Source organism: Lonchura striata, chromosome 1, assembly GCF_046129695.1.
Source record: "Lonchura striata isolate bLonStr1 chromosome 1, bLonStr1.mat, whole genome shotgun sequence".
NCBI lineage: Eukaryota > Metazoa > Chordata > Aves > Passeriformes > Estrildidae > Lonchura > Lonchura striata.
Window position 1 is genome coordinate 16,133,679 of NC_134603.1, and position 19,556 is coordinate 16,153,234.

The 19,556-nt window shown below is 37.9% G+C and overlaps 1 long non-coding RNA gene across 1 annotated transcript; it reads left to right on the forward strand.

Annotated features, from left to right (window-relative positions):
* The first annotated feature begins 9,525 nt into the window (after positions 1-9,525).
* On the forward strand, positions 9,526-10,807 carry LOC144246780 (uncharacterized). Its single transcript, XR_013340486.1, has 2 exons — positions 9,526-9,739; positions 9,842-10,807. It is a non-coding gene; the product is annotated as an uncharacterized LOC144246780 (long non-coding RNA).
* Positions 10,808-19,556: the final 8,749 nt, after the last annotated feature.

Here is a 19,556-nt window from a genome sequence, read left to right on the forward strand (position 1 = left end):
CTATAGGCTTAAAAATACAACTAAATACAACTTCAGGTGACTGGCTGAACCAAATGTTGAGGCAAAAAAAAAGTTATCTATCTATCTATCTATCTATCTATCTATCTATCTATCTATCTATCTATCATCTATCTACCTTCCTAGGTTTCGTCTACATTTCCCCCCCGTACAATTAAGAAACAAATATATTTATTGATGATAAAATATAGTAAGATATTGAGAAAGGTTAGGAAAACATATTAAACTAAATTTTAGCAATGAATTTCATATCTCTGAAATGTACTTGCAGTGTCAAATTTTTTATATCTGAGATATTTTTAAATCAACAAAGATATATCAGCAGGAAATTTGTCACACTGTAAGTTCAACAGCCAAACTGCCTTTAGATGGACTGCAGGTTCTCTGTTATATTAAATATACCAGGGGGTGTTTTCTGGCCCTGCACTCACCTTCCGTTGGCCAGGTATAATTGATACATTACATTGCAGATCCTAAAGCAGACTTTTACCTACATGATTTCCTAGGTCATGTTGATACCCTAATATGCCTGAGTTCTGGTCCACGTTTGTGTCAATGTGTCAATTAAATTTTTTTTCTAAGAACATAATAATATTGACAATATGTTTCAGGAATGTTCTGAGGTCCTAAACCCTACAGAGCTGTTTTATAGTCAGATGTAGACTCCTTAAGCTTTTTTCCCCCCAAGCTTTTGTTGTGTCTAGCTATATGTATCATAATTTTGTTTTATATTTATTTTTAATGAAAAATAAGGCAAAAATAACCTTATATAATTTGCTATTTCTTTGGAGAATGTTGTATATTTTGTCATAGTGTTTAAGACCTAAGCAACAGGAATTTCATCAATTAATGCTTGTGTTTTATGTTTTGAATTTTTTTCCTGTCCTGTTTATTCCTTTACATTGCAATAGTAATAGACACCTGAATAACAAAAAAGAAAAAAAGAGATGAAGATTTCTAGGGAAAATTAGTATTTTAACCCCAAGTGGCAACTAATTCCTATGCAGCCCTTTGTTCACATATCCTCCAAATGGGATGGGGATAGAATTGAAAGGGTAAAAGTGAAAGAAAGCCATGGGTTGAGATAAAAGCAATTTAATCAGCAAATCAAAAGCCACACATACAGGCAAAGCAAAACAAAGAATCCATTCCCTAGTTCCCATGGGCAGGCAGGTGTTCAGCCACCCCAGGAAAGCAGGGCTGCATCCCACATAACAGTGACTTGGGAATACAAATAGCATCACACTGAATATCTCCACCTTCCTCCCCCAGATTTATGAGCTGAGCATGAGGCCATATGGTCTGGGGTATCCCTTGGATAAGCTGGGATCAGATATCCTGCCTGCATTTCCTCCCAGTATCTTGTGCATCTGCATGTAAATCCTACTCATCAATAATGAAAATATCTCAATAATATCAACACTGTGTTTAGCACAAATCCAAAGCACAATTCACATAAGAGCTACTGTGAGGAAAATTAATGCTAGCCCATCCCAAACCAGCACAGACCTAAATCTTGTAAACTCACCTTACAACTGTAATAGCCAGTAATGATACACTTTCAGCTACTTTTTTGTGCAGTATTTAAATTTTTTTCTCACCTTCTTCTCCACATCAATTACATTAGGACTGCAGGTTCATACAATCTGCAGCATAACTCAGTTTTCATTTGTATGACTTTCTAAGTGACAGCCCTTTAAAAAATTATCTTGACAGCCAAGGAGTGAACAAAGTTACCGATGCATAATATTGTGTGTTATTGATGGACAGATTCTCTTGACAGGTTGCAAGTATTTGGGAATAGCCATCAGGAAAAAAAAGTAAGTAAGAAGTAGTCAGTCTCTATTTTAAAGAACATTAAGTATTCCTCACAATAATGTTATAGGTTGTATATCTAAGCTCAAAGCTGACACTAAAAATAATGAGATTCTAGGTTCAGACTCTCAAACTCCAAGAGATTTTATAGACAATAATTATCAAAAATATCTGAGCAGCTGTGTAAGTAGTTGTTGTACATTATTCATCAGAACACTTAATGTTCTTTTAGAACGATGATTCAAAAAGTGTTTAAACTTCCATCATTTTATTCTCAGCAGTCAGAAATGAAATTGTTTTGGAGAGGCCTGAATGCTTATAATGGAAATCTCCTGCTGATTTCAGTGTCCTTTGGATCAACCCATGAGTGTTCAGTCCCCTTACAATTATTTTCAATAGCTCTGAAGTAAGCAAATGTATTACTGAGTTTTAGTCACTGAGAAATTGATGCAACCAAATTGAGTACAAACTGCTTTAAATACTATTTTGATGCTAATATGTGTGTCCAGATGGCAAACAATGTGAATTTTGTACACCTCTGGTTTAAAAAAAAATTAAAAGTGTACAAAGAAATGCAGAACTTCATAAAGGTTGCTTCAGCTTGATATGGCAGGTTACATATCCCTGAACAATGACTCAAACTGAATCCTATTAGTTATCCTATGACAGCACCACTGACATGTTCCTGTTCTGACAGAAAAAGCTTCAGAGTGGCTGGCCCATTGATCCAGTGATGTGGACCTACTCTTAAATTTCTGCATGCTCTGATTTTTGCAACTTTTGAAAAATGTAATTGCATTTTTTAAAGTATTTACATTCTTGTAGTTATTAAAAATGAAACCTGGATTACATATGCTATTCTGCAAAATCAAATACAAATGAGAGATATCTGACCTTGCTGTTTCCCTCCCCCTTACTAAAATATCTAAATAGCAGAAAACACAAGTTTACTTGAATTAACTCTCTGATAAAATCCTCAGACTCTTAAAGTAATTTTTGCTTTATTTTTTAAAGATTATGAAGGACTGCTGTGATTCAGTGTGATTCTTTGACCATTTCTGACCTGTGTTAGCAGGTAAACCCTTCTTTGGACCAGGACCCTGAGGTTTGAGGCAGCTGAAATTTCCTTTCTATTGAAAGAATTTCACCCATTCACACAGAATATACTTTTCTATCTGATCAAGAAAAGCCCTGGGCAGCAGATGGGAAGCTGAGAAAAGATAGAATAAGCCATTTAAAACATTACTTTAGTTTAAATATGCCAAATTCAGCTATTAGCCACTAACGAAAATGAGCAATAACAGACTGCAGAATTTTGCCCCTTGTTGGTTCATATGTGGGTGGTCTGTTCACCTTCACACACAGTTGTTTTGAAAGTAAGCTGGATTTTGTGCTGGGCTGCAGCTGCTGAAAAAACAGGATTTGTTTTGGAGAAAAAGTTGGTACTTCCAACAGCATCTTTCAAACCACTTGAACTATGTGTTCACCAGCTCAGTCCTCTTAAATAAGAGGCAGTGAAGCAAGAATAAAACCCAACAAACTGTAGTGATACATGTTATAATTCTGATAAACTCTTTTTTAAAGAAGTGAAATATCACACTGCATATTGTATATACTGCACACTGTTTTAACACTTACGGACCTTCAGATAAATTTGTATCCAAGAAACACATTTGTTTAGTAACAATTAGATCCAAATTATGTAAATAATTTCAAATAATCACGTGTGCTAACTCTACCTCAAGTATATTTTAAAGTATTATTTGCTGCAGGTCTTACATTTTCTCCCTCCCCCCTTTTTTGTGATAAGTGGGAAATATTAATTTAAATGCACTGAATAGGATATTTGGCTTTGTAATATATGATACAATTTAGCCACTGAGGAAAATATCTTTGCCTGAAAAGAGTTGATTTCCATCAGTTTACATTGTTTTGGTTTTCTGATGGTAAAAAGAAAACAGCAGATGGTGTCTGAAAGACCTAATAACAAATATTAATGTTCTGATACCCAGTTATATCTTTTACAAACTCCATGCAGTGACTCTGCTAACCCTGTGTTAAGAAGGGCTCTATCTAGAGTAGCAACCATTCAAAACTGTGAGGGGAAAATGCTTAATTATCTAATTAGATCCATATTTAATTTAATAGTAATTTTACTTTGAGAAACTTCTTACCTATTGACATATATACAACTCAAAGCACATGCAGATGAGCACCCATGGTCCTACCAGGCCAAAGATGAATTTGAAGATGATTTTTAGCCATGTAGTCCTGTTGTCAATAGCAAAATCAGTAGTCGTGTACTCACACCAGCATAAATATATATATACACACACAAAAGAGACACATACAAAAGATACACAGAGCTTCCAAAAGTTCATTTCTGTGCTTTGATATGCAAGAAAGAAAGGGAAAAAAAAAACAAAAAACACAACACCTCATTCACCCTCCCCAAGAGTGGAGATCCAGAAACTATATGAAATGTTTCTGCTTCAGGGAAAACAATCTGGCTTCATCACGCCTAGCTGGAAAATGTTGTAATAACTTCCTTTTCTTTGAGGCAATTTTCCATAATCCAGCTATCAGTTATTCAAAGAAAGAAGCAGACATTATTCTACCATTTAAAACACTGCATGTTTACTAATCAGACTGAATTCTTTTAAATGAGCCCTTGCCTACATTTACATTTCCCTGTAGTGTCACACTGGAATCCCTGTAATTGCAGAAAACCATTTGATATCAGCTTCTTTTTCTTAAAAAGAATAAAAATATGTCATTCATCGTAAGTTTTGCTATGATTAAATTCATTTCAGAAGCTGGATCTCTCAATATGATCCTGCAAGATTAAATAATTTCCCTTTGAGTACCCAAATGTTCACATTAATTACATTACTGAGGTATAGGCCTTATTGTCATAGATCTTGGAAATCCCATTAGCTGATTTAGTTGAAAAGTCAGTAGTATCTCAAAATAGTTCAATGAATCTATGAATGTCAGTGTTTCTTATGAAAAATACTGTCTGGATATCTGTGTTAGTAGAGAACCAAAAGCGGTAATGTCATTTGGGATAAAGCATATCAACGCAACTTTACTAAGGTTAATGAATACCAAGATGTGTAGTAAACCCCATAGATCATTATAGATCAGCATAAGATTTGTTATAACTGAATGAATTTCTGCTGTTTAGTTGGTTGTCTTACATGGATGGAAAAAGCAGAAGAACATTCAGATTTAGTTATGCTGTGATTAATAAAAAGACTTTGCTTACACAAAATCCGCGAGAATTTTCAACCAATATAATTCACAAAGTGTCCTGAAAATTCCTTGACAAGAAACACACATTCCAGAGCTTTAAAACCTATCTTTCCTTGTTTTATAATGTCCTGCCTCTTACGGCCATATGTGACTGTGCTAAGCAGTACACATACTAACAATAAAATAATTTTTCCCACTCCAAAGAATTTCAGATTTAAGTTCATACACTAGACCAGTTTTAAAAAGTTCAGGAAACAATCTGCATTTTGAAATAAAATACAGATGTTTTGTTATTAGAATCTAGTCATCTGCTAGGCTAGCTGAGACAAAGATATGCTAAAATTTGCTAAAATAAACTAGGAAAATTTCTTGAAATTGAGTTAATATAAAAGAAAATATATACCTGATTTATTTTATTAAAAAACAAAGTGAATTCATTACAGGCATACAATATTCTGTTAACCCCTCTCATTCAAGAGCACTGATGATAGAGATCCTTGTGCTCTAGTGAAGAGATAAATAGAGAATATTTATGAGCTTAGTGAGGTAACCATTTTTGATACTTTCTGTGCAATACAAGGAGTTATACTTGTATACTCTCATTCTTCTATTCTCAAACAAGTAGGCAGTCACAAGTAACAAAAAAGAAGGACGTGAACAGCCTGCCTGCAGACTGTAATTTAGTATGATTCTTGATTACGTATAAAGTTGCAAGTCCTAGCAAGAACCTACACTGAAGCCAATGCACTCAACAATTGTTTGCATGGGCAGTTAAAGTGTTCTTTAGTGACTTGCCTCATACCACCAAGTTGGAACTGATTCTTCACAGAGAAAATCCACATCAAAAATCCACTTTTTCTTATTAATGTTGGTTTTAGTTATATGCTTCTTGCAAGGTCAAATCCTTGTCTGTAAATCAAAAACAGCTACAAACTATATCAAAGCAAATTCAACTGCGTTGTACCAGCATGTAACAATTCACAGGATTCAAAGGCCTTTTAGTGAAAAGTAACTATCAAATTATCAATTAAGCCAGGAATTTTTTTTTCTATTACAAACCCTTTGAGATAAATTCTAAACTAAGCTTTAGAGTTGCACGCCCAATATGCAGTTAAGTGGGGAAATAAATAGTGGATGTAACTATGAGGGGCATCTGAAAAATGCTGAGCCAGAGAGGTTGTAGAAAACAAAGACTTAACCAAAGTCAGACTGTATCTCACCTCAGACCATGGAATAAAGTGCTTTAAAGAATTTTCACAGCATTGACGTTCTCTGCTTTGAAGACAAGTGTCTTGGCTACTGCTCTACCTCTTCATTCATGTTTCAAAAATGTCATCTCCTTACTATGAAATGTATCAATCTGATCTTCTCCATTTCTTTCATAGAGGTTTTTGTTATTGTTGTTTGGTTTTGTTTTGGTTTGGTTTGATTTGTGGTTTTTTGTTGTTGTTTTGTTCTTACAGTGAAAATAATTAAGGACATCCATCTTTTTTTTTTAGTGTTCATGACCAAATATGTACCTATTGTTTCAGTAATTTAAATTCACAAAATGGCTAATGAAAATTTTCATTGTTCCTTTGACATGCAAATTTCCACCTTATGGGGTTGTTTTACTATCTTTCCTTCTATAATAAGAATGTATTATAGCTTGGGCCAAATTACCCTCAGCTCTGAAGAATCAAAACAAATTATTTCATCATTTTATTCAAACCATGGGATTGTGGAATTCCATATATTCCTAAAAATTATACATCACCTTTCAAAAAGAACGATCAAATTATGATTTCACTGAGGTGCTAGGTTTTATGCCCATTGTTCTGCACAAAGTTCTGTATAAAGAATGTCATTCTTAAAGAAGAAATTATTTTCTCCCATGTAGTGGTTTTGCATGGGAGGCATTTAGGGAAGTGAAATTGGTGTTTCTGCCCAGTTTCGAACTGAAACTGCCACATCATCTCCATTTGATTTGTTGTGTAAATATTCCTGAGTTGATATAGAATATGTTCTCAGAGTTTTGGCACAGTAGCTGTGCAGCAATTCAAAATAATCTTTTGTGGATTTCATGTGAGTGTTCATGTAAGTAACAATGAACATAATTAACATTTCTTGTAATAAGATATTGCCAGAAATCTTTTCTGTATCAGACAACTAATTACTGTTCTTATAGAAAAGAAAACTAAAAAAAAAAAAAAAAGAAAAAAGAAAAATAATACTCAAGAGTGATTTGAGATGTCTTGTTTAAAATATCAGAAACTGACTGTTCCATAAAAGTATTATTTTTTTATTATTTAAAAAACTTTAAAGGACAGTTAGTAAAGCATTTAGTCTGTATTTGAACAGCAAAATACTTCTTGTTTTTCTGCAATTTGAAGTGTTTGCTGAAAAACTTAACAGCTTAAAACTTAACATTCACCCCAGCATCCATTATCTGATTGCTGTGCAAGATTATATATGTTTTTCCTTTTGATTCAAAAGCCAGAGGGTGGTTGAATTATTGCAGGAAGTTTTCTGTATAGCATTTCAGAAATTCCATAGCAACTGTATTCAAGTCATGGCACCTGCACAACATGAAACTCTTCAGAGCTCTATTTTGGGTTCAAGGAGGTATCTTATAAAGTCATGATGACATGCAGAGATTGTCAAAGGAAAATATGTCCATTATGAAAAAGAAAAAGTGTATATAGAAGTATCTTGCACACCTACCGACATGGAAATGTTAAAACCATTCTTTTTCTGGAAATAGCAATGAGCAGTGGCAACTCCTTTCATTATTTTCCCTGAACTGCAAGCATTGAAAAAATCTTATTCAGTAATATGTTATTAGAAAAGAGGTGACATGTACTCTTGTGCCCAACAGCATTTCCAAGAGATTCTTTTTTACTTTGTGAAAACTTATAAATCTGTTACTGTTTTCCTCTAAGAAACAACAAAAATAATTTTGCTAACATTTTTCTCCAAAACTTTGACATTGTGGTTACAATAACTATAATTTTCCTGATCAGCACTGGCTGCAACCACCAATTATTACAAGTGTAGTAAACATTACTATTTACAGTGTTTTACAGCAAGGTGGAAATGCTTTTGCATAAATTACTTCAGCCATTTACTTCTTTGTCATTTTAAAACAGGGACTAAAATTTTTTCTCTCATTAAGATTATTTTCTCTGGTTTTAAATGTTGCTTTATCTGGAATGAGAAATTTTCCCACATATTCATTAAATCAAAAAGCAATTATTTTAAAATGCACGGACAAAAATTGCCTGAGTAAATGACTGCAGTGGTGTGTTTTTCTTTAATTTGATATTTGTTCAGTATCTGTTCACCCCCCCCATCCCTAATCTCCTCCTCTCCCCAGTTGTCAATCTTCCCTAGCTCTCCCCTAACCCCCTCATCTCCAAGTTGTCAATCCTCCCTTTCCCTGCCCCTTCCCCTGGAACCTTCCCTGTCATTCATCCTAGCCCCCTCCTCTGCTTCCAGAGCATTCCCTGTCTATTTAGTGAGGCTCAACACCCTATTGATTACTTTGTGCTATTCCACTCCCTTGCTTCCCCTGATAGGTTTGTCATATGTTAGTCCTGCCCTAAACTCCTCCCTGAATAAAACCATCCTGTTCACCCCCAAGTCCCGTGTCGCCTTCGTCTGTTCCCGCGCCACCAACTGGGACAGCAGAGCTTCGCAGGGGGAGCGGCCGCCCGTTCTCTTCCCTCTCGCAGCCCAGCACGGCACCGCTCGGGGTGCCGCGGCGAGGGGAGTGCCTGCCGCGTCACAACAAATGGTAGCAGAGGATGGTTTCCTCCTTCGTCTTTTAGAAAAAACGGGCAAATTCGTGGGGGTGCCCGCCTCACAGAAGAAGAAAGAGGGAAGAGGGACATCTGCGGCCGTGGAAGCTCTGCCGGATGCTATGAGGAGCTGAGCGCTGAGCAATAAGATTGAAGCTCCGGGACCTCTTCGTCCTCGCCACTGCGCTCTCTACCCACCCTGGAGCAGCCGCGCTGCGGGGGCCGCCGGGCTGCAGAAGCTTTAAGCGGGTAGACTTACCTGAGGACAAAGAGTGCGGTTTGGCAGTGGCTCACGAGTTGAGCCTGAAGAAAGGCATCTGCAGCGAGACCACCGGAGGCTGATAGTGGCCGAAACCAAGGCTTCGGGGACGAGCTTTGGTTTAACGGGAACACCTAAGCCTCCGGAAGGGCCAAACCGGGAAGGAACATCCCCAGTTTTAGCGCGACTTTTCCATCGAGTCGAGGAGAAGATTCAAGTCATCACCGCCCGGGCCCGGAGGGTAAGGTGGGCTAGACGGGGTGGGGACCGCCCCGACGGACGGCTGGGTTTGCTGCTTTTCTTTTTCCATTTTAACCCCCGCCTGCACCCAGACTGGGGCTGTATCCCTGCATGTCCCTGGCAGGCGGGTGGGTTTTCCTTTTCTGGGGGGGTGTCGTGGTTTGACACGGAAAGATAATTTTTCCCCGGAAGGAAGAGGTCAATTTAGATATTGACCAATTGAAAGTAGACACGCCTCTGAGAACACAGAGGGGTTGAAAGCAGAATTCCCAGGGGAACTCGCTCTCTTTGGTTCCAGTCAGCGTGCAGTGCAGACCTTCCCCTGCCCAGCCACGAGCTGGGTGGGGGAGGGGAAGCCCATGGCCTGAGAAAGGTAGGCCGAAAGCCCCAAGGGTGGTGAAAAGACTGGAACCGGGCTGGCCCCTGCAGATGGAAGGGTGGAAGAAATCTGGGATGTCTCCATTTCCCCCCCCAGAGTTCCTCTCCCGAGAGGGAGAGAGAAAGCCGCAAGGAAGGAGGAGCGGGGGGGAGCTGCTGCAAGGTGCCCAGTCGTGTGAGAGTTGCTGGATGTCCGGGCATTGAGCCATCCTGGGAGTTCGGACTTTTAACCCTTTCTTGAGAAATGAAAGCTTTGTGAATTTTCCTTTCCCCTCCTCGGTTTGAAAGAGAGGAAGAGGGACACCTTGGACCCTGGGATGGGATGTTGGAAAGAGAAATTCTGGATGGGAGGGGGACAAGGAGTGGCTTTTGGCTGGACTTTTCCGTGTTAGCCACAACCCGAACCAATCTTCTCCTCCAAGAGGGACTGTGTTTTGGGAGGATGCCAGTGAGTCAAGAGAGCTGCTTCAGCTGGGAAAAAGACGAAAGTGGAGTGAACAGAGGAAAGGTTAGGGGGTTTGTGGTGGCGCTCCCTTGCCCTGGAAAGGAAAAGAGAAGAGAAGAAGATCTCTGTTCTTGAGCCCTCGGCCCCAGGGGAAAATGGGGGGGACTGTGGTCCCAAACAATGAAAAACTGAACTGTTGTTTTCTCCCCTCTTGGCAGGGCATCCTTGAAAGGAAAAATCCTAAAGGCAGTGACCATCCATGCATTGGTGGTGAGAGCACTGTGCATGGAAAGGAGAAGGGTCACCATGGCAAACTTTTTCTCCGGGCGGTGCCATGTGTGACATGGAAACACAGGATGTGGAGCTGTGTTTCTTGGGGGGTCTGTGGCACAGGAGAGACTCTGTTCCCTCAATGGACTGAGTATCGATTGCTTGGAGGGTGGAAACCTGATTGGGGTCCAGATTGTGTCTCACTGTGGTTTGTTGGAGTTGGGTGGTGGGGGGAGGAATGTTTTGCAAGGTTTTCATTTAATCTTTGTGTGGTTTTTTTTCCCCCCTCTTTAGTTTTCTCTTTTCTTTAGTAGTAGTAGTTTAATAAAGTTTTTTTCCTGTTATTAAGCTTGGGCCTGCTTTGCTCTATTCTAGATTCCACTTCACAGCATTCAAGGTAGGGATCACATTTTCATAGGGGCACTGGCATTGTGCCAGTGTCAAACCATGACAGGGGGGTTAGCACTGAGTGCTATTCTTCGCCCAGTCTTTTGTGGCAACCCAGATTAGATCGCTTTTTCTTCCCCTCGAAAATATTCTCTTCTCTATCCTCCCCTCCCCATTCTGGGCTGGACGGAGGGGGTAGAGAAGACACAAGTGGGACAGACATTTAAAGGCGACATGTTAACTATGGGAGGGTTGTTAAAAGAGGCCCTTTACACCCACGCATTGCGCCAACATCCAGCTGCGTCGGGCCCCCCTCCTGTACATTTCCCCTGTTGGCTTCTGTGAAGCTCCCTATGCCCCCATCCCCTCGGACTTTCCTAAACCTTTCCCTATCCTCCCTTGGGGATTGCTGTGGCCGAGCCGCCCCAAGTGCCCTGCCGGACACTGCTCAGGCCAAGTGCAGTGTATCTGGCACCCCCTCCCAAGATGGAGCTGGCCACGCCGCTCGGGACCCATTTCCCGCCTTGACCCTTCTTTTCCGCCCCTGGTTTCCCACCAGTCCCATCTCTTCCCCCAATGGCCCTGCACCATCCCTGCATGAGGCTAGTCCCTACTGGGGGAAGCGGGGTTGGATATTCCCCCGTCCTTCTTCTGGCTCTTCCTCCGGAAGGATCGGGAGGGACCTTCTCCCGAGGAAATAGAGTCGAAACCCGGGACTGGGGATCCGTCATCTTGTTTTCCCCCTAAGATGGTGGCATCCTAGTCCCCCCCCATCCTATTCCTTAATGTACCCTACCCAATGTTCCTCTTTTTGCTTTTGATTATTTTTTGAATAATCTGTTTGTTGAGTTATATTTTATAGAAAGAAAGATCATCCCATTTAATTAATACTCAAGATATTATGCCCACCTCTCAAACAAACATTCAAATTGGACAAACCACGTCACTGTTCGCTGACCTGGCTCCGCTTTAGGAATTTTAAGAAGCTGAACATCGCAAGCGCCGTGACGAAGCAAGTTCTAAATCAGATGAAGTCGCAAATCCTGCTGTACTTCGTATCCTTAATTTGGAATTTCATTTAGGACAATTTTATGTATTCCAGATCAAGTTTTTATATGTTTCATGTGTTGTAAACATAATTATCCTTTTTTTATGTCTTTCAACTTGTGTCTTTTTAATATAATATGTATAATATGTATAATATGTATAATATATAATATGTAATATTACAATTTGATTAAATATTAAGTTGTTTTGTTGTAATTATGATTAAGTTATTATTTTCTGATATTTTTCAACTTAAATATTTTTCCCTTATTGTCCTGTTTTTGGGAAATCAGAATTTAGTTATTTTCTGGTCTGTGTTGTGTTTCTGACCATCATTTGCTATATGATTTTACTGTATTTTACTGTATTTACTGTATTTTTACTGTATTTAGTGTATGAATTTTATATTATTTGTGTGTTATATTAATTTGCTTAAACCGCAGAATTCTCCTTCCTTTTATAAAAAGAAAGGGGGAGATGCGGTGGTGTGTTTTTCTTTAATTTGATATTTGTTCAATATCTGTTCACCCCCCCCATCCCTAATCTCCTCCTCTCCCCAGTTGTCAATCTTCCCTAGATCTCCCCTAACCCCCTCATCTCCAAGTTGTCAATCCTCCCTTTCCCTGCCCCTTCCCCTGGAACCTTCCCTGTCATTCATCCTAGCCCCCTCCTCTGCTTCCAGAGCATTCCCTGTCTATTTAGTGAGGCTCAACACCCTATTGATTACTTTGTGCTATTCCACTCCCCCGCTTCCCCTGATAGGTTTGTCATATGTTAGTCCTGCCCTAAACTCCTCCCCTGCTATTCCCTTATTGGTTGCTGTTCCTATACCCCTCCTCCTGAATTCTTGTATAAAACCTCTGCTCCTGCCCCCGAGGGGGTCTTGGGGCTCACTGAATAAAACCATCCTGTTCACCGCCAAGTCCCGTGTCGCCTTCGTCTGTTCCCGCGCCACCAACTGGGACTGCAGAGCTTCACTGGGGGAGCGGCCGCCCGTTCTCTTCCCTCTCGCCGCCCAGCACGCCACCGCTCGGGGTACTGCGGCGAGGGGAGTGCTTGCCGCGCCACAACAAATGACATTCTTTTATAACTGTTCAAATTTCTCACGTGCAGTGTCATCATACTTGCATTAGTTCTCCACTTTGTGGCTTTTAAATTATGTAAAATATAAAAATGATACAGGAATAATAACAAAAATGACACAGGTTAGGTCACCATTTTTCTTAACAAAGAAGTCAACAAAATAAAATAGCTATTATGAGACTTGACAGAAAGGCATAACAATTTTTAAATTTAAAACTCTTTTCATTGCTTTTAGATTTGTGTTATCCAGGGTTCCAGCCAGGCACAAACCCAGTGGCAGCATTCTGAACTCTGCATGAAGCAGTCTTCTATATGATCTCTGATGAGGGGGTATAGGGCACTTCAAGTGCCTATGGCACACCTAAAATGTAGGCAGACTGTAAATACAAGCCAGGTTAAAACAAAACCTCACATTCTCCACTCTGTGGTTTGAATAGGCTGGGTGAGCAGGGAAACACAGAAGTGCTGGTCTCTGCATTTCTCATTTAGTCTCTTGGGCAGTAGCCATGCAAGTGACACCCCCAGAGGAGGGACTGAGCCACCTCATTCACTGTCCATGGGACATGGCCCTCAGGACAACACCTACATTTCAGCAAATTCCATGTAGCTTGTGAGGTGTGTCGTGCTTATGTCAGTGTTAAGGCTTATATATATATTGGGAAATAAAAAAAAATAAACAACCAAACCCAGAGAAATTACAGGTATTTATGTCTATTTTTGGTCATGCTCTAAAAAATTAAGATGCTTGAAAAAGATTAATTTAATTTAAGGGCCAGTGAGTATGACTATTGCTAGTATTAATACAAATAATTTTAATATTGACACAAATAAGTTTGTTTTTTGAGTTCTCTGTGATGCTGTGTCACCTTTTCCTTCTCTTAAAAATGGAATGATTAATTTCTTTATTAAATGCAGATTTCAGCCGAGCTTCTCTGACAATTTACCAATATAAACTGTAAAAACTCAAAACCATTACATAAAACATGTAAAGGAGAAATCATGTGATTTCTATGATATCCTCACTTCTTGATCTTCTTACTACTCAGTTATTTTCAATGTCCAATGCAGGTATTGGAAGATAAAGTAAATTCATTAATTACTTAGTCACTGCACTTTTAATAATAACTTGGGTTGAAAGCATCCACCATTTCAGACTTGAATCTTTACTTAATAACTTCTTTCTACTAATGTATGAAACTATACATGAAGAAATAAGTGAAATTTTATTACTACTCATTTGGAGCTGAACAACACTCCACTCTGTGCAAAAGAAGCATTTCCAAAATCTCCTTTTCAAAGAATTTTAACCTTTACAAACTGATGTTATGCCAAATTCTGTCACTCCTGAAATTTTCTTTTCTTGCTCTGACAGATCTTACCTGCTTATCCAGAGCACTACTGAATCATAATCAGATCTGAGAAAAGGAACTGCAGAAATGGTGCTTTCAAAGAAAAGGTGATGCTAGGAATTTGAGGTTTAATTTAATTGCTCAGAGTTAGAGCTTTTACTAAACAATGTTACAGACAAAGTCATATACCACCAAGTAGTGATTCTTTTAAAAAATGAGAAAGCTTGGCATTACAGCACAGTTTAACACACAGAATTTGAAATATTTTCTTAGGAAAAGGCCCAACAACTCCATTTCTTGTTTAACTTGTTCCAGACACAGAAGTGAGTGTTCTGCTGAATTCCAGTAATTTCTCTTCTCTATCACCTCTCCTTCAGTACAACTCAGGCACTTTTCAGTTCTGATGTTATAAAGTGCTGAAAGGCTGCTCAAAATCAATCTGTTGAGAGCATTAAGCCATATATCTTTGCATCAAAGTTCATATATGAAAGAACATCAACCATGTAGCAGAACTATATAGTCTGTAATATAAAGAACAAGTCCTAGTTTGTTTTGAAGTTTGGACTGGGGATAAATAATAGAAACATTTATGCTTTCACTGATTTTTGCAAGAGATCCATTCACTGGATTCCCAAACAGAAGCCAATATGAAGAGGACTGCTACAGTAAGCATAAATATAATCACATAAAAAAGTGTAATCTGGAGATTTATCTTGTATGTACTTCATAAACAATGCATAATCCAAGGATCAGAATTATTCTCACATTCTTATACATTTTCCAAAGGAAAATATTTTCAAGTACTTCCACAAGAGACATAAAGCTTTTTAATATTTTTAAAACCAAAATATAGTTTCTTTAATATTTAGTTTCTTTTACACTCTTGATGTCTTAACTGTGTAGTTATCTGCATTTCTTAATTGTGATTTAGAAATTGCTTTCTTTCACATCCACAAATGCCTCAGACTCATCCAGACTGAGCCTAACTCATACTGAGTTTTCTTTTTAGATATCTGAAATGTGCAGTTCCTTCACATCTCACATGGAATACATCCACGCCAGAAAAGTAGTAATATTTCTCTCTGAGAAGGATGGAAAAAGGAGGATCCAGAATGCTGGGCTCAAGGGGATGGGCTGTCAGTGGGACTATGCCAGGTGATGAGGAAATGTGCAGGGGAAGGGGATCGGGGGGAAACAAAGAGGCTATAAAAGGGGCTGGTGGCATGAAAAGCGTAGATTGTCCTCATGCCTGCCTGACCAAACCCTACACTTGATAAGTGCAATCTGTTCTATCTTCTCAGTAACTATTTTCTCAGCTGCTTTTCTGTAAAACCTTGCTCTCCATCCAAAATATGTGAGTGCCTGTGTCCTTTTGCTAGCAAGTACCACGCTGGGCCAGTCAGGGAGTAGGAGACTCGTGGCATGAGCAGGAAGGTCTGTGGCACTGGCAGTGCAACTGTAAAATTGTGTGTGTGCCCACACGAGTGAGCTTCTCTCTCTGCCAGCCCAGGAGGAGGACACTTGTGTTGGTGCTAAAAGTGAGTCCAGTGTAGGTGCTGTTGAGAGCACTGCTGTGGCAGCCTGTGTGACCCACCCTGTCAGTGTCCCCTGCCGAGTGTCCCTGGGCCATCAGCTTGGCTTTGCTAATGGCCAACCCTGCAAAGGGAGAGCAGCAGCCAAATCCTCCAGCCTGGGCCTCAGGCACCTGGGCAGGAGGGCCCTGAGCTGAGGCTGCCAGAGCAGATAACACTCTCAGTCTTACAGAAGAAATTATTCTGTCTTTTTAGACTTTGTGGTGCCTGAAATGCCTATATTTTCCCATGCAGAGGCAACCTAAGGAGAGGCAGGCTCCCCAGGCAATTAGACATCAAAATGTCACCCAGAGATTAATGATTGCAAAATTTGTTTTTTTTTTTTTATTCTGAAGAAAAGGTGTTAATTTTCATATTGATCCTCTTTTATGCAAATAGAATTTTTCTTAGAACCCAAGAGGCTGCATTTTCTTGGCTATTTTCCTACACTATGCCAATCTTTAAAAAATAACAACATCTGTACAAAGAAGTTTTACGTGAAACTTCTTTATTTGAAATTAATTCAGATAACCTATTATAAGGACTGATTTTTATGTGATGGTGTATTTCTCATAATTTACTAGATTGTACTAAATGAGGAAATTAACCTAATTTTCGCTGTTTATCTAAGAGAGAAGAAAAGTTTCATGTAGGATTTTCACTTCTTTTTGCCCTCTTAGCATTAAAATTTCACTCATCATAATTTATTTAATGTATTTTTCTAAATAAAATTAAATTTTAATTGAAATAATGTGAATTCAAATTCATTCAAAAATGAAAACATTTTTAATTCATATTATGCTTTCATTAAAATTAAGATTCTGACAATGATTCACACCTCCTTTTACATTTACATGTAATTTTGGACATCTTTGGGAAGATGGGACTACATTGTGTGAAAAATTATTGTGATGGGTTTTTAGCTCAGTTCAGTTCAGATCAGCTTTGTGTTTCCTCATGATTTGCCACCTCTTTTATATAAAGGCAGTAGAAAAAAAATCACCATGGAAATAAAAGAATAATCAAGGGAAGCACACTTTTTGTAGTTACAATAGAGAGACTCAAGGCAAAAATTATAATTTTCAGGTATTAAATAGATGACTGCCATGACTTTGGTAACAAACTTTATACAATCTTAAAGGTATACATCAATTGAAAACCCTAGAGAGATACAAAAGACTAATGGAGTAAAAACTGATATGAGTATTTAGGATGTGGTAGAAAATGAGCAAAACTTAAAAACAGGAGGAGATGATTGACAGATGAAAACCAGGAGTTCTTCAGAAGAATAACTTTTGTACCCTGAGGCTTCAAACATGTTCTTAGCCCTGCAGGCTACACTGCTGCTGAAGGCTTCTCCAGATACCTTGTGTTGGTAGGTAAAACCTATGAACTTCTTGTCTGGAACATCAAGCCCGCTGGCCTCTGTGAGTGCGTGTCTGTGTGGGAGAAAGAGAAAAGGACAGAGAGAAAGTTTATATTACATGCAAAAGCAAAAGGCAAAGTGTACAATAGCGTTGAAGGAAAATTACTGTTCATGGGGAAAAAAATATAAAAAATTAATTGTAGAAGAGGGAGAGAATTTGAGCTTCTTATGTTTTTTGCAGACTTCTTCCAAGCTTGTTTAGCTCTGGAGCTGAAATTGCATTTTGGTTTCTGTTAGCCATCTGTCTTACCCTGTAAATTAATTTCAACTTTTAACTGCAAAGATTATTTTCATTTCTTTAGAAAAACAACACATTTTTATTATTCCAATCTAGACTTTTCTGTGGTTAGATTTATTTATTGAAAACCATCCTTAAAAAGCTTTTGCAACATACATGTTGGAAGAATATATGTTTAAATTCACAGAGGTTTTTCCTAGAGACATGAAAAAGACACCATGCATAGTTGCAAGATTAACTGGATCATTGCATTAAACAATTAGAGTTATATAGTATTTTAACTACTCTTAAGCAGTAATTTTCATTAAATTTTATGATGAGTTTGTTAACATAAAATCACCGCAAGATAAAAAGCAAATATACTCTGGGAGTTTTCAATGAAAAATGATGAGGTGCTCTATGCTCTGTATCAGTATTAGGATAGTTCCAAGGAATATATTATGTTGTAATATTCAGACTTTCATAGAGTATCATATTTATAATGAAAGCTGAATTAGAGAAGACAAAATCTATATATATATGTTGCATTTATTTAGCAAAATTATTGAAGATTTGACTGTGTGACTTGATGTTTTATTATTCAAATAGAGGAGTATTTGATTTCTCTCCCACAAACTTGTATGAAAAATGTTTAGGGAATAATAAAATCACAAAGTTGAGAACACCAGAAAAAGGAATTTAAATAATTAAGTTACTTCTAGAAATATGGCATATGTTGCATTATTTGTACCAACCTTTTTACGAACACAGCAATCATCTTGAGACCACAGACTGCTGAATGTCTTCAGCAAAATCAGTCAAGGGATTTGTTAGTCTTCGAGTTTTATGTCTTAAGTACAAGTGACAGTGCATCAGAGGAGCAAGATGGATAAAATAAGTACATAATCACACCATGTAGAGTGTGTCAGTGTGTAAATGAAGTCACAAAAAAGGATCAAATTAGGAGCGTACATGTTTTTCAGAGCAGAGAATGAAAGAGATGAAAGTAGGATAGGAAAAAAAAAACAGATTTTTTCAGAGCTTTTAGAAGCAAAATAATTTTATTAATTTCTGAAATGTGGAAGCTTGCAAAAATCACGGAATTTCATTTAGAAAAGATACTGTCTTGGTTTGAAAAGATGGATAAAAATTACATTCTTAGCTGAATTTATCACTTATTTTTACATTTTTATTCTTTCAATATTTTTGAAAATAAACACCAAAATTCCATAAAAACCAGCTGAAGTAACTTCTAAAAAATATATCCATATAGTTTTTAAAAATTATTGAGATATCTTGAAAATAATTTGAATTTAGAAAAAACAAACAAACAAAAAACAAAAAAAAAGTCACAGAAAATGTTTTTGTTTAATTTTAAAAATTTTTAGCATGATTAACAGCTGCAATGAAAAATACAGGCTTTTAAAATAGAATCTTCTTTTGAAAAAATTATGGGAGTTACCATAGTTTCATTTGATATAAAAATCAAATGAAGTTTGCAGTTGTCCACTTATTTGAAGTAAGAAACTGCAAAGGAAATTTAACTTTAGGGGTACCTTTTGTCTAGATTTCAGTTCACACTTTACTGATTGTTTCCTCTATTCAAAGACATCAATTTATATGGCAAAGCCTCTTAAATCTCTATAAGAATGTGTCTATTGGGAGTACAAGAATAACATAAGCAGCTCCTATGGTGCTGCTCAGCAGCGTTTTTGATTTCATCAGTATTTTAGAAGGTGTTTATATCATTTGTATACTCTAGATCAGTAAGAAGACTGACTGATTCCCAAAGCTGTTCTTAATAAACAACAACAGTGAAGACTCTGAACTCTAACTCAGTGGTCTGAGAATGATCAGTTCTTTTGCACAGATTAAATTATGCACTTCTGTCACTCATCTTTTCAAACCATTTGCCCTCAAAGAACAAACATGACTTTATGAAAATAAACATTAAATTCTTAAACATCTTGTGTAGTCATTGACGTCTTGTACCTTCCACATATCTCCCCAAAATCAT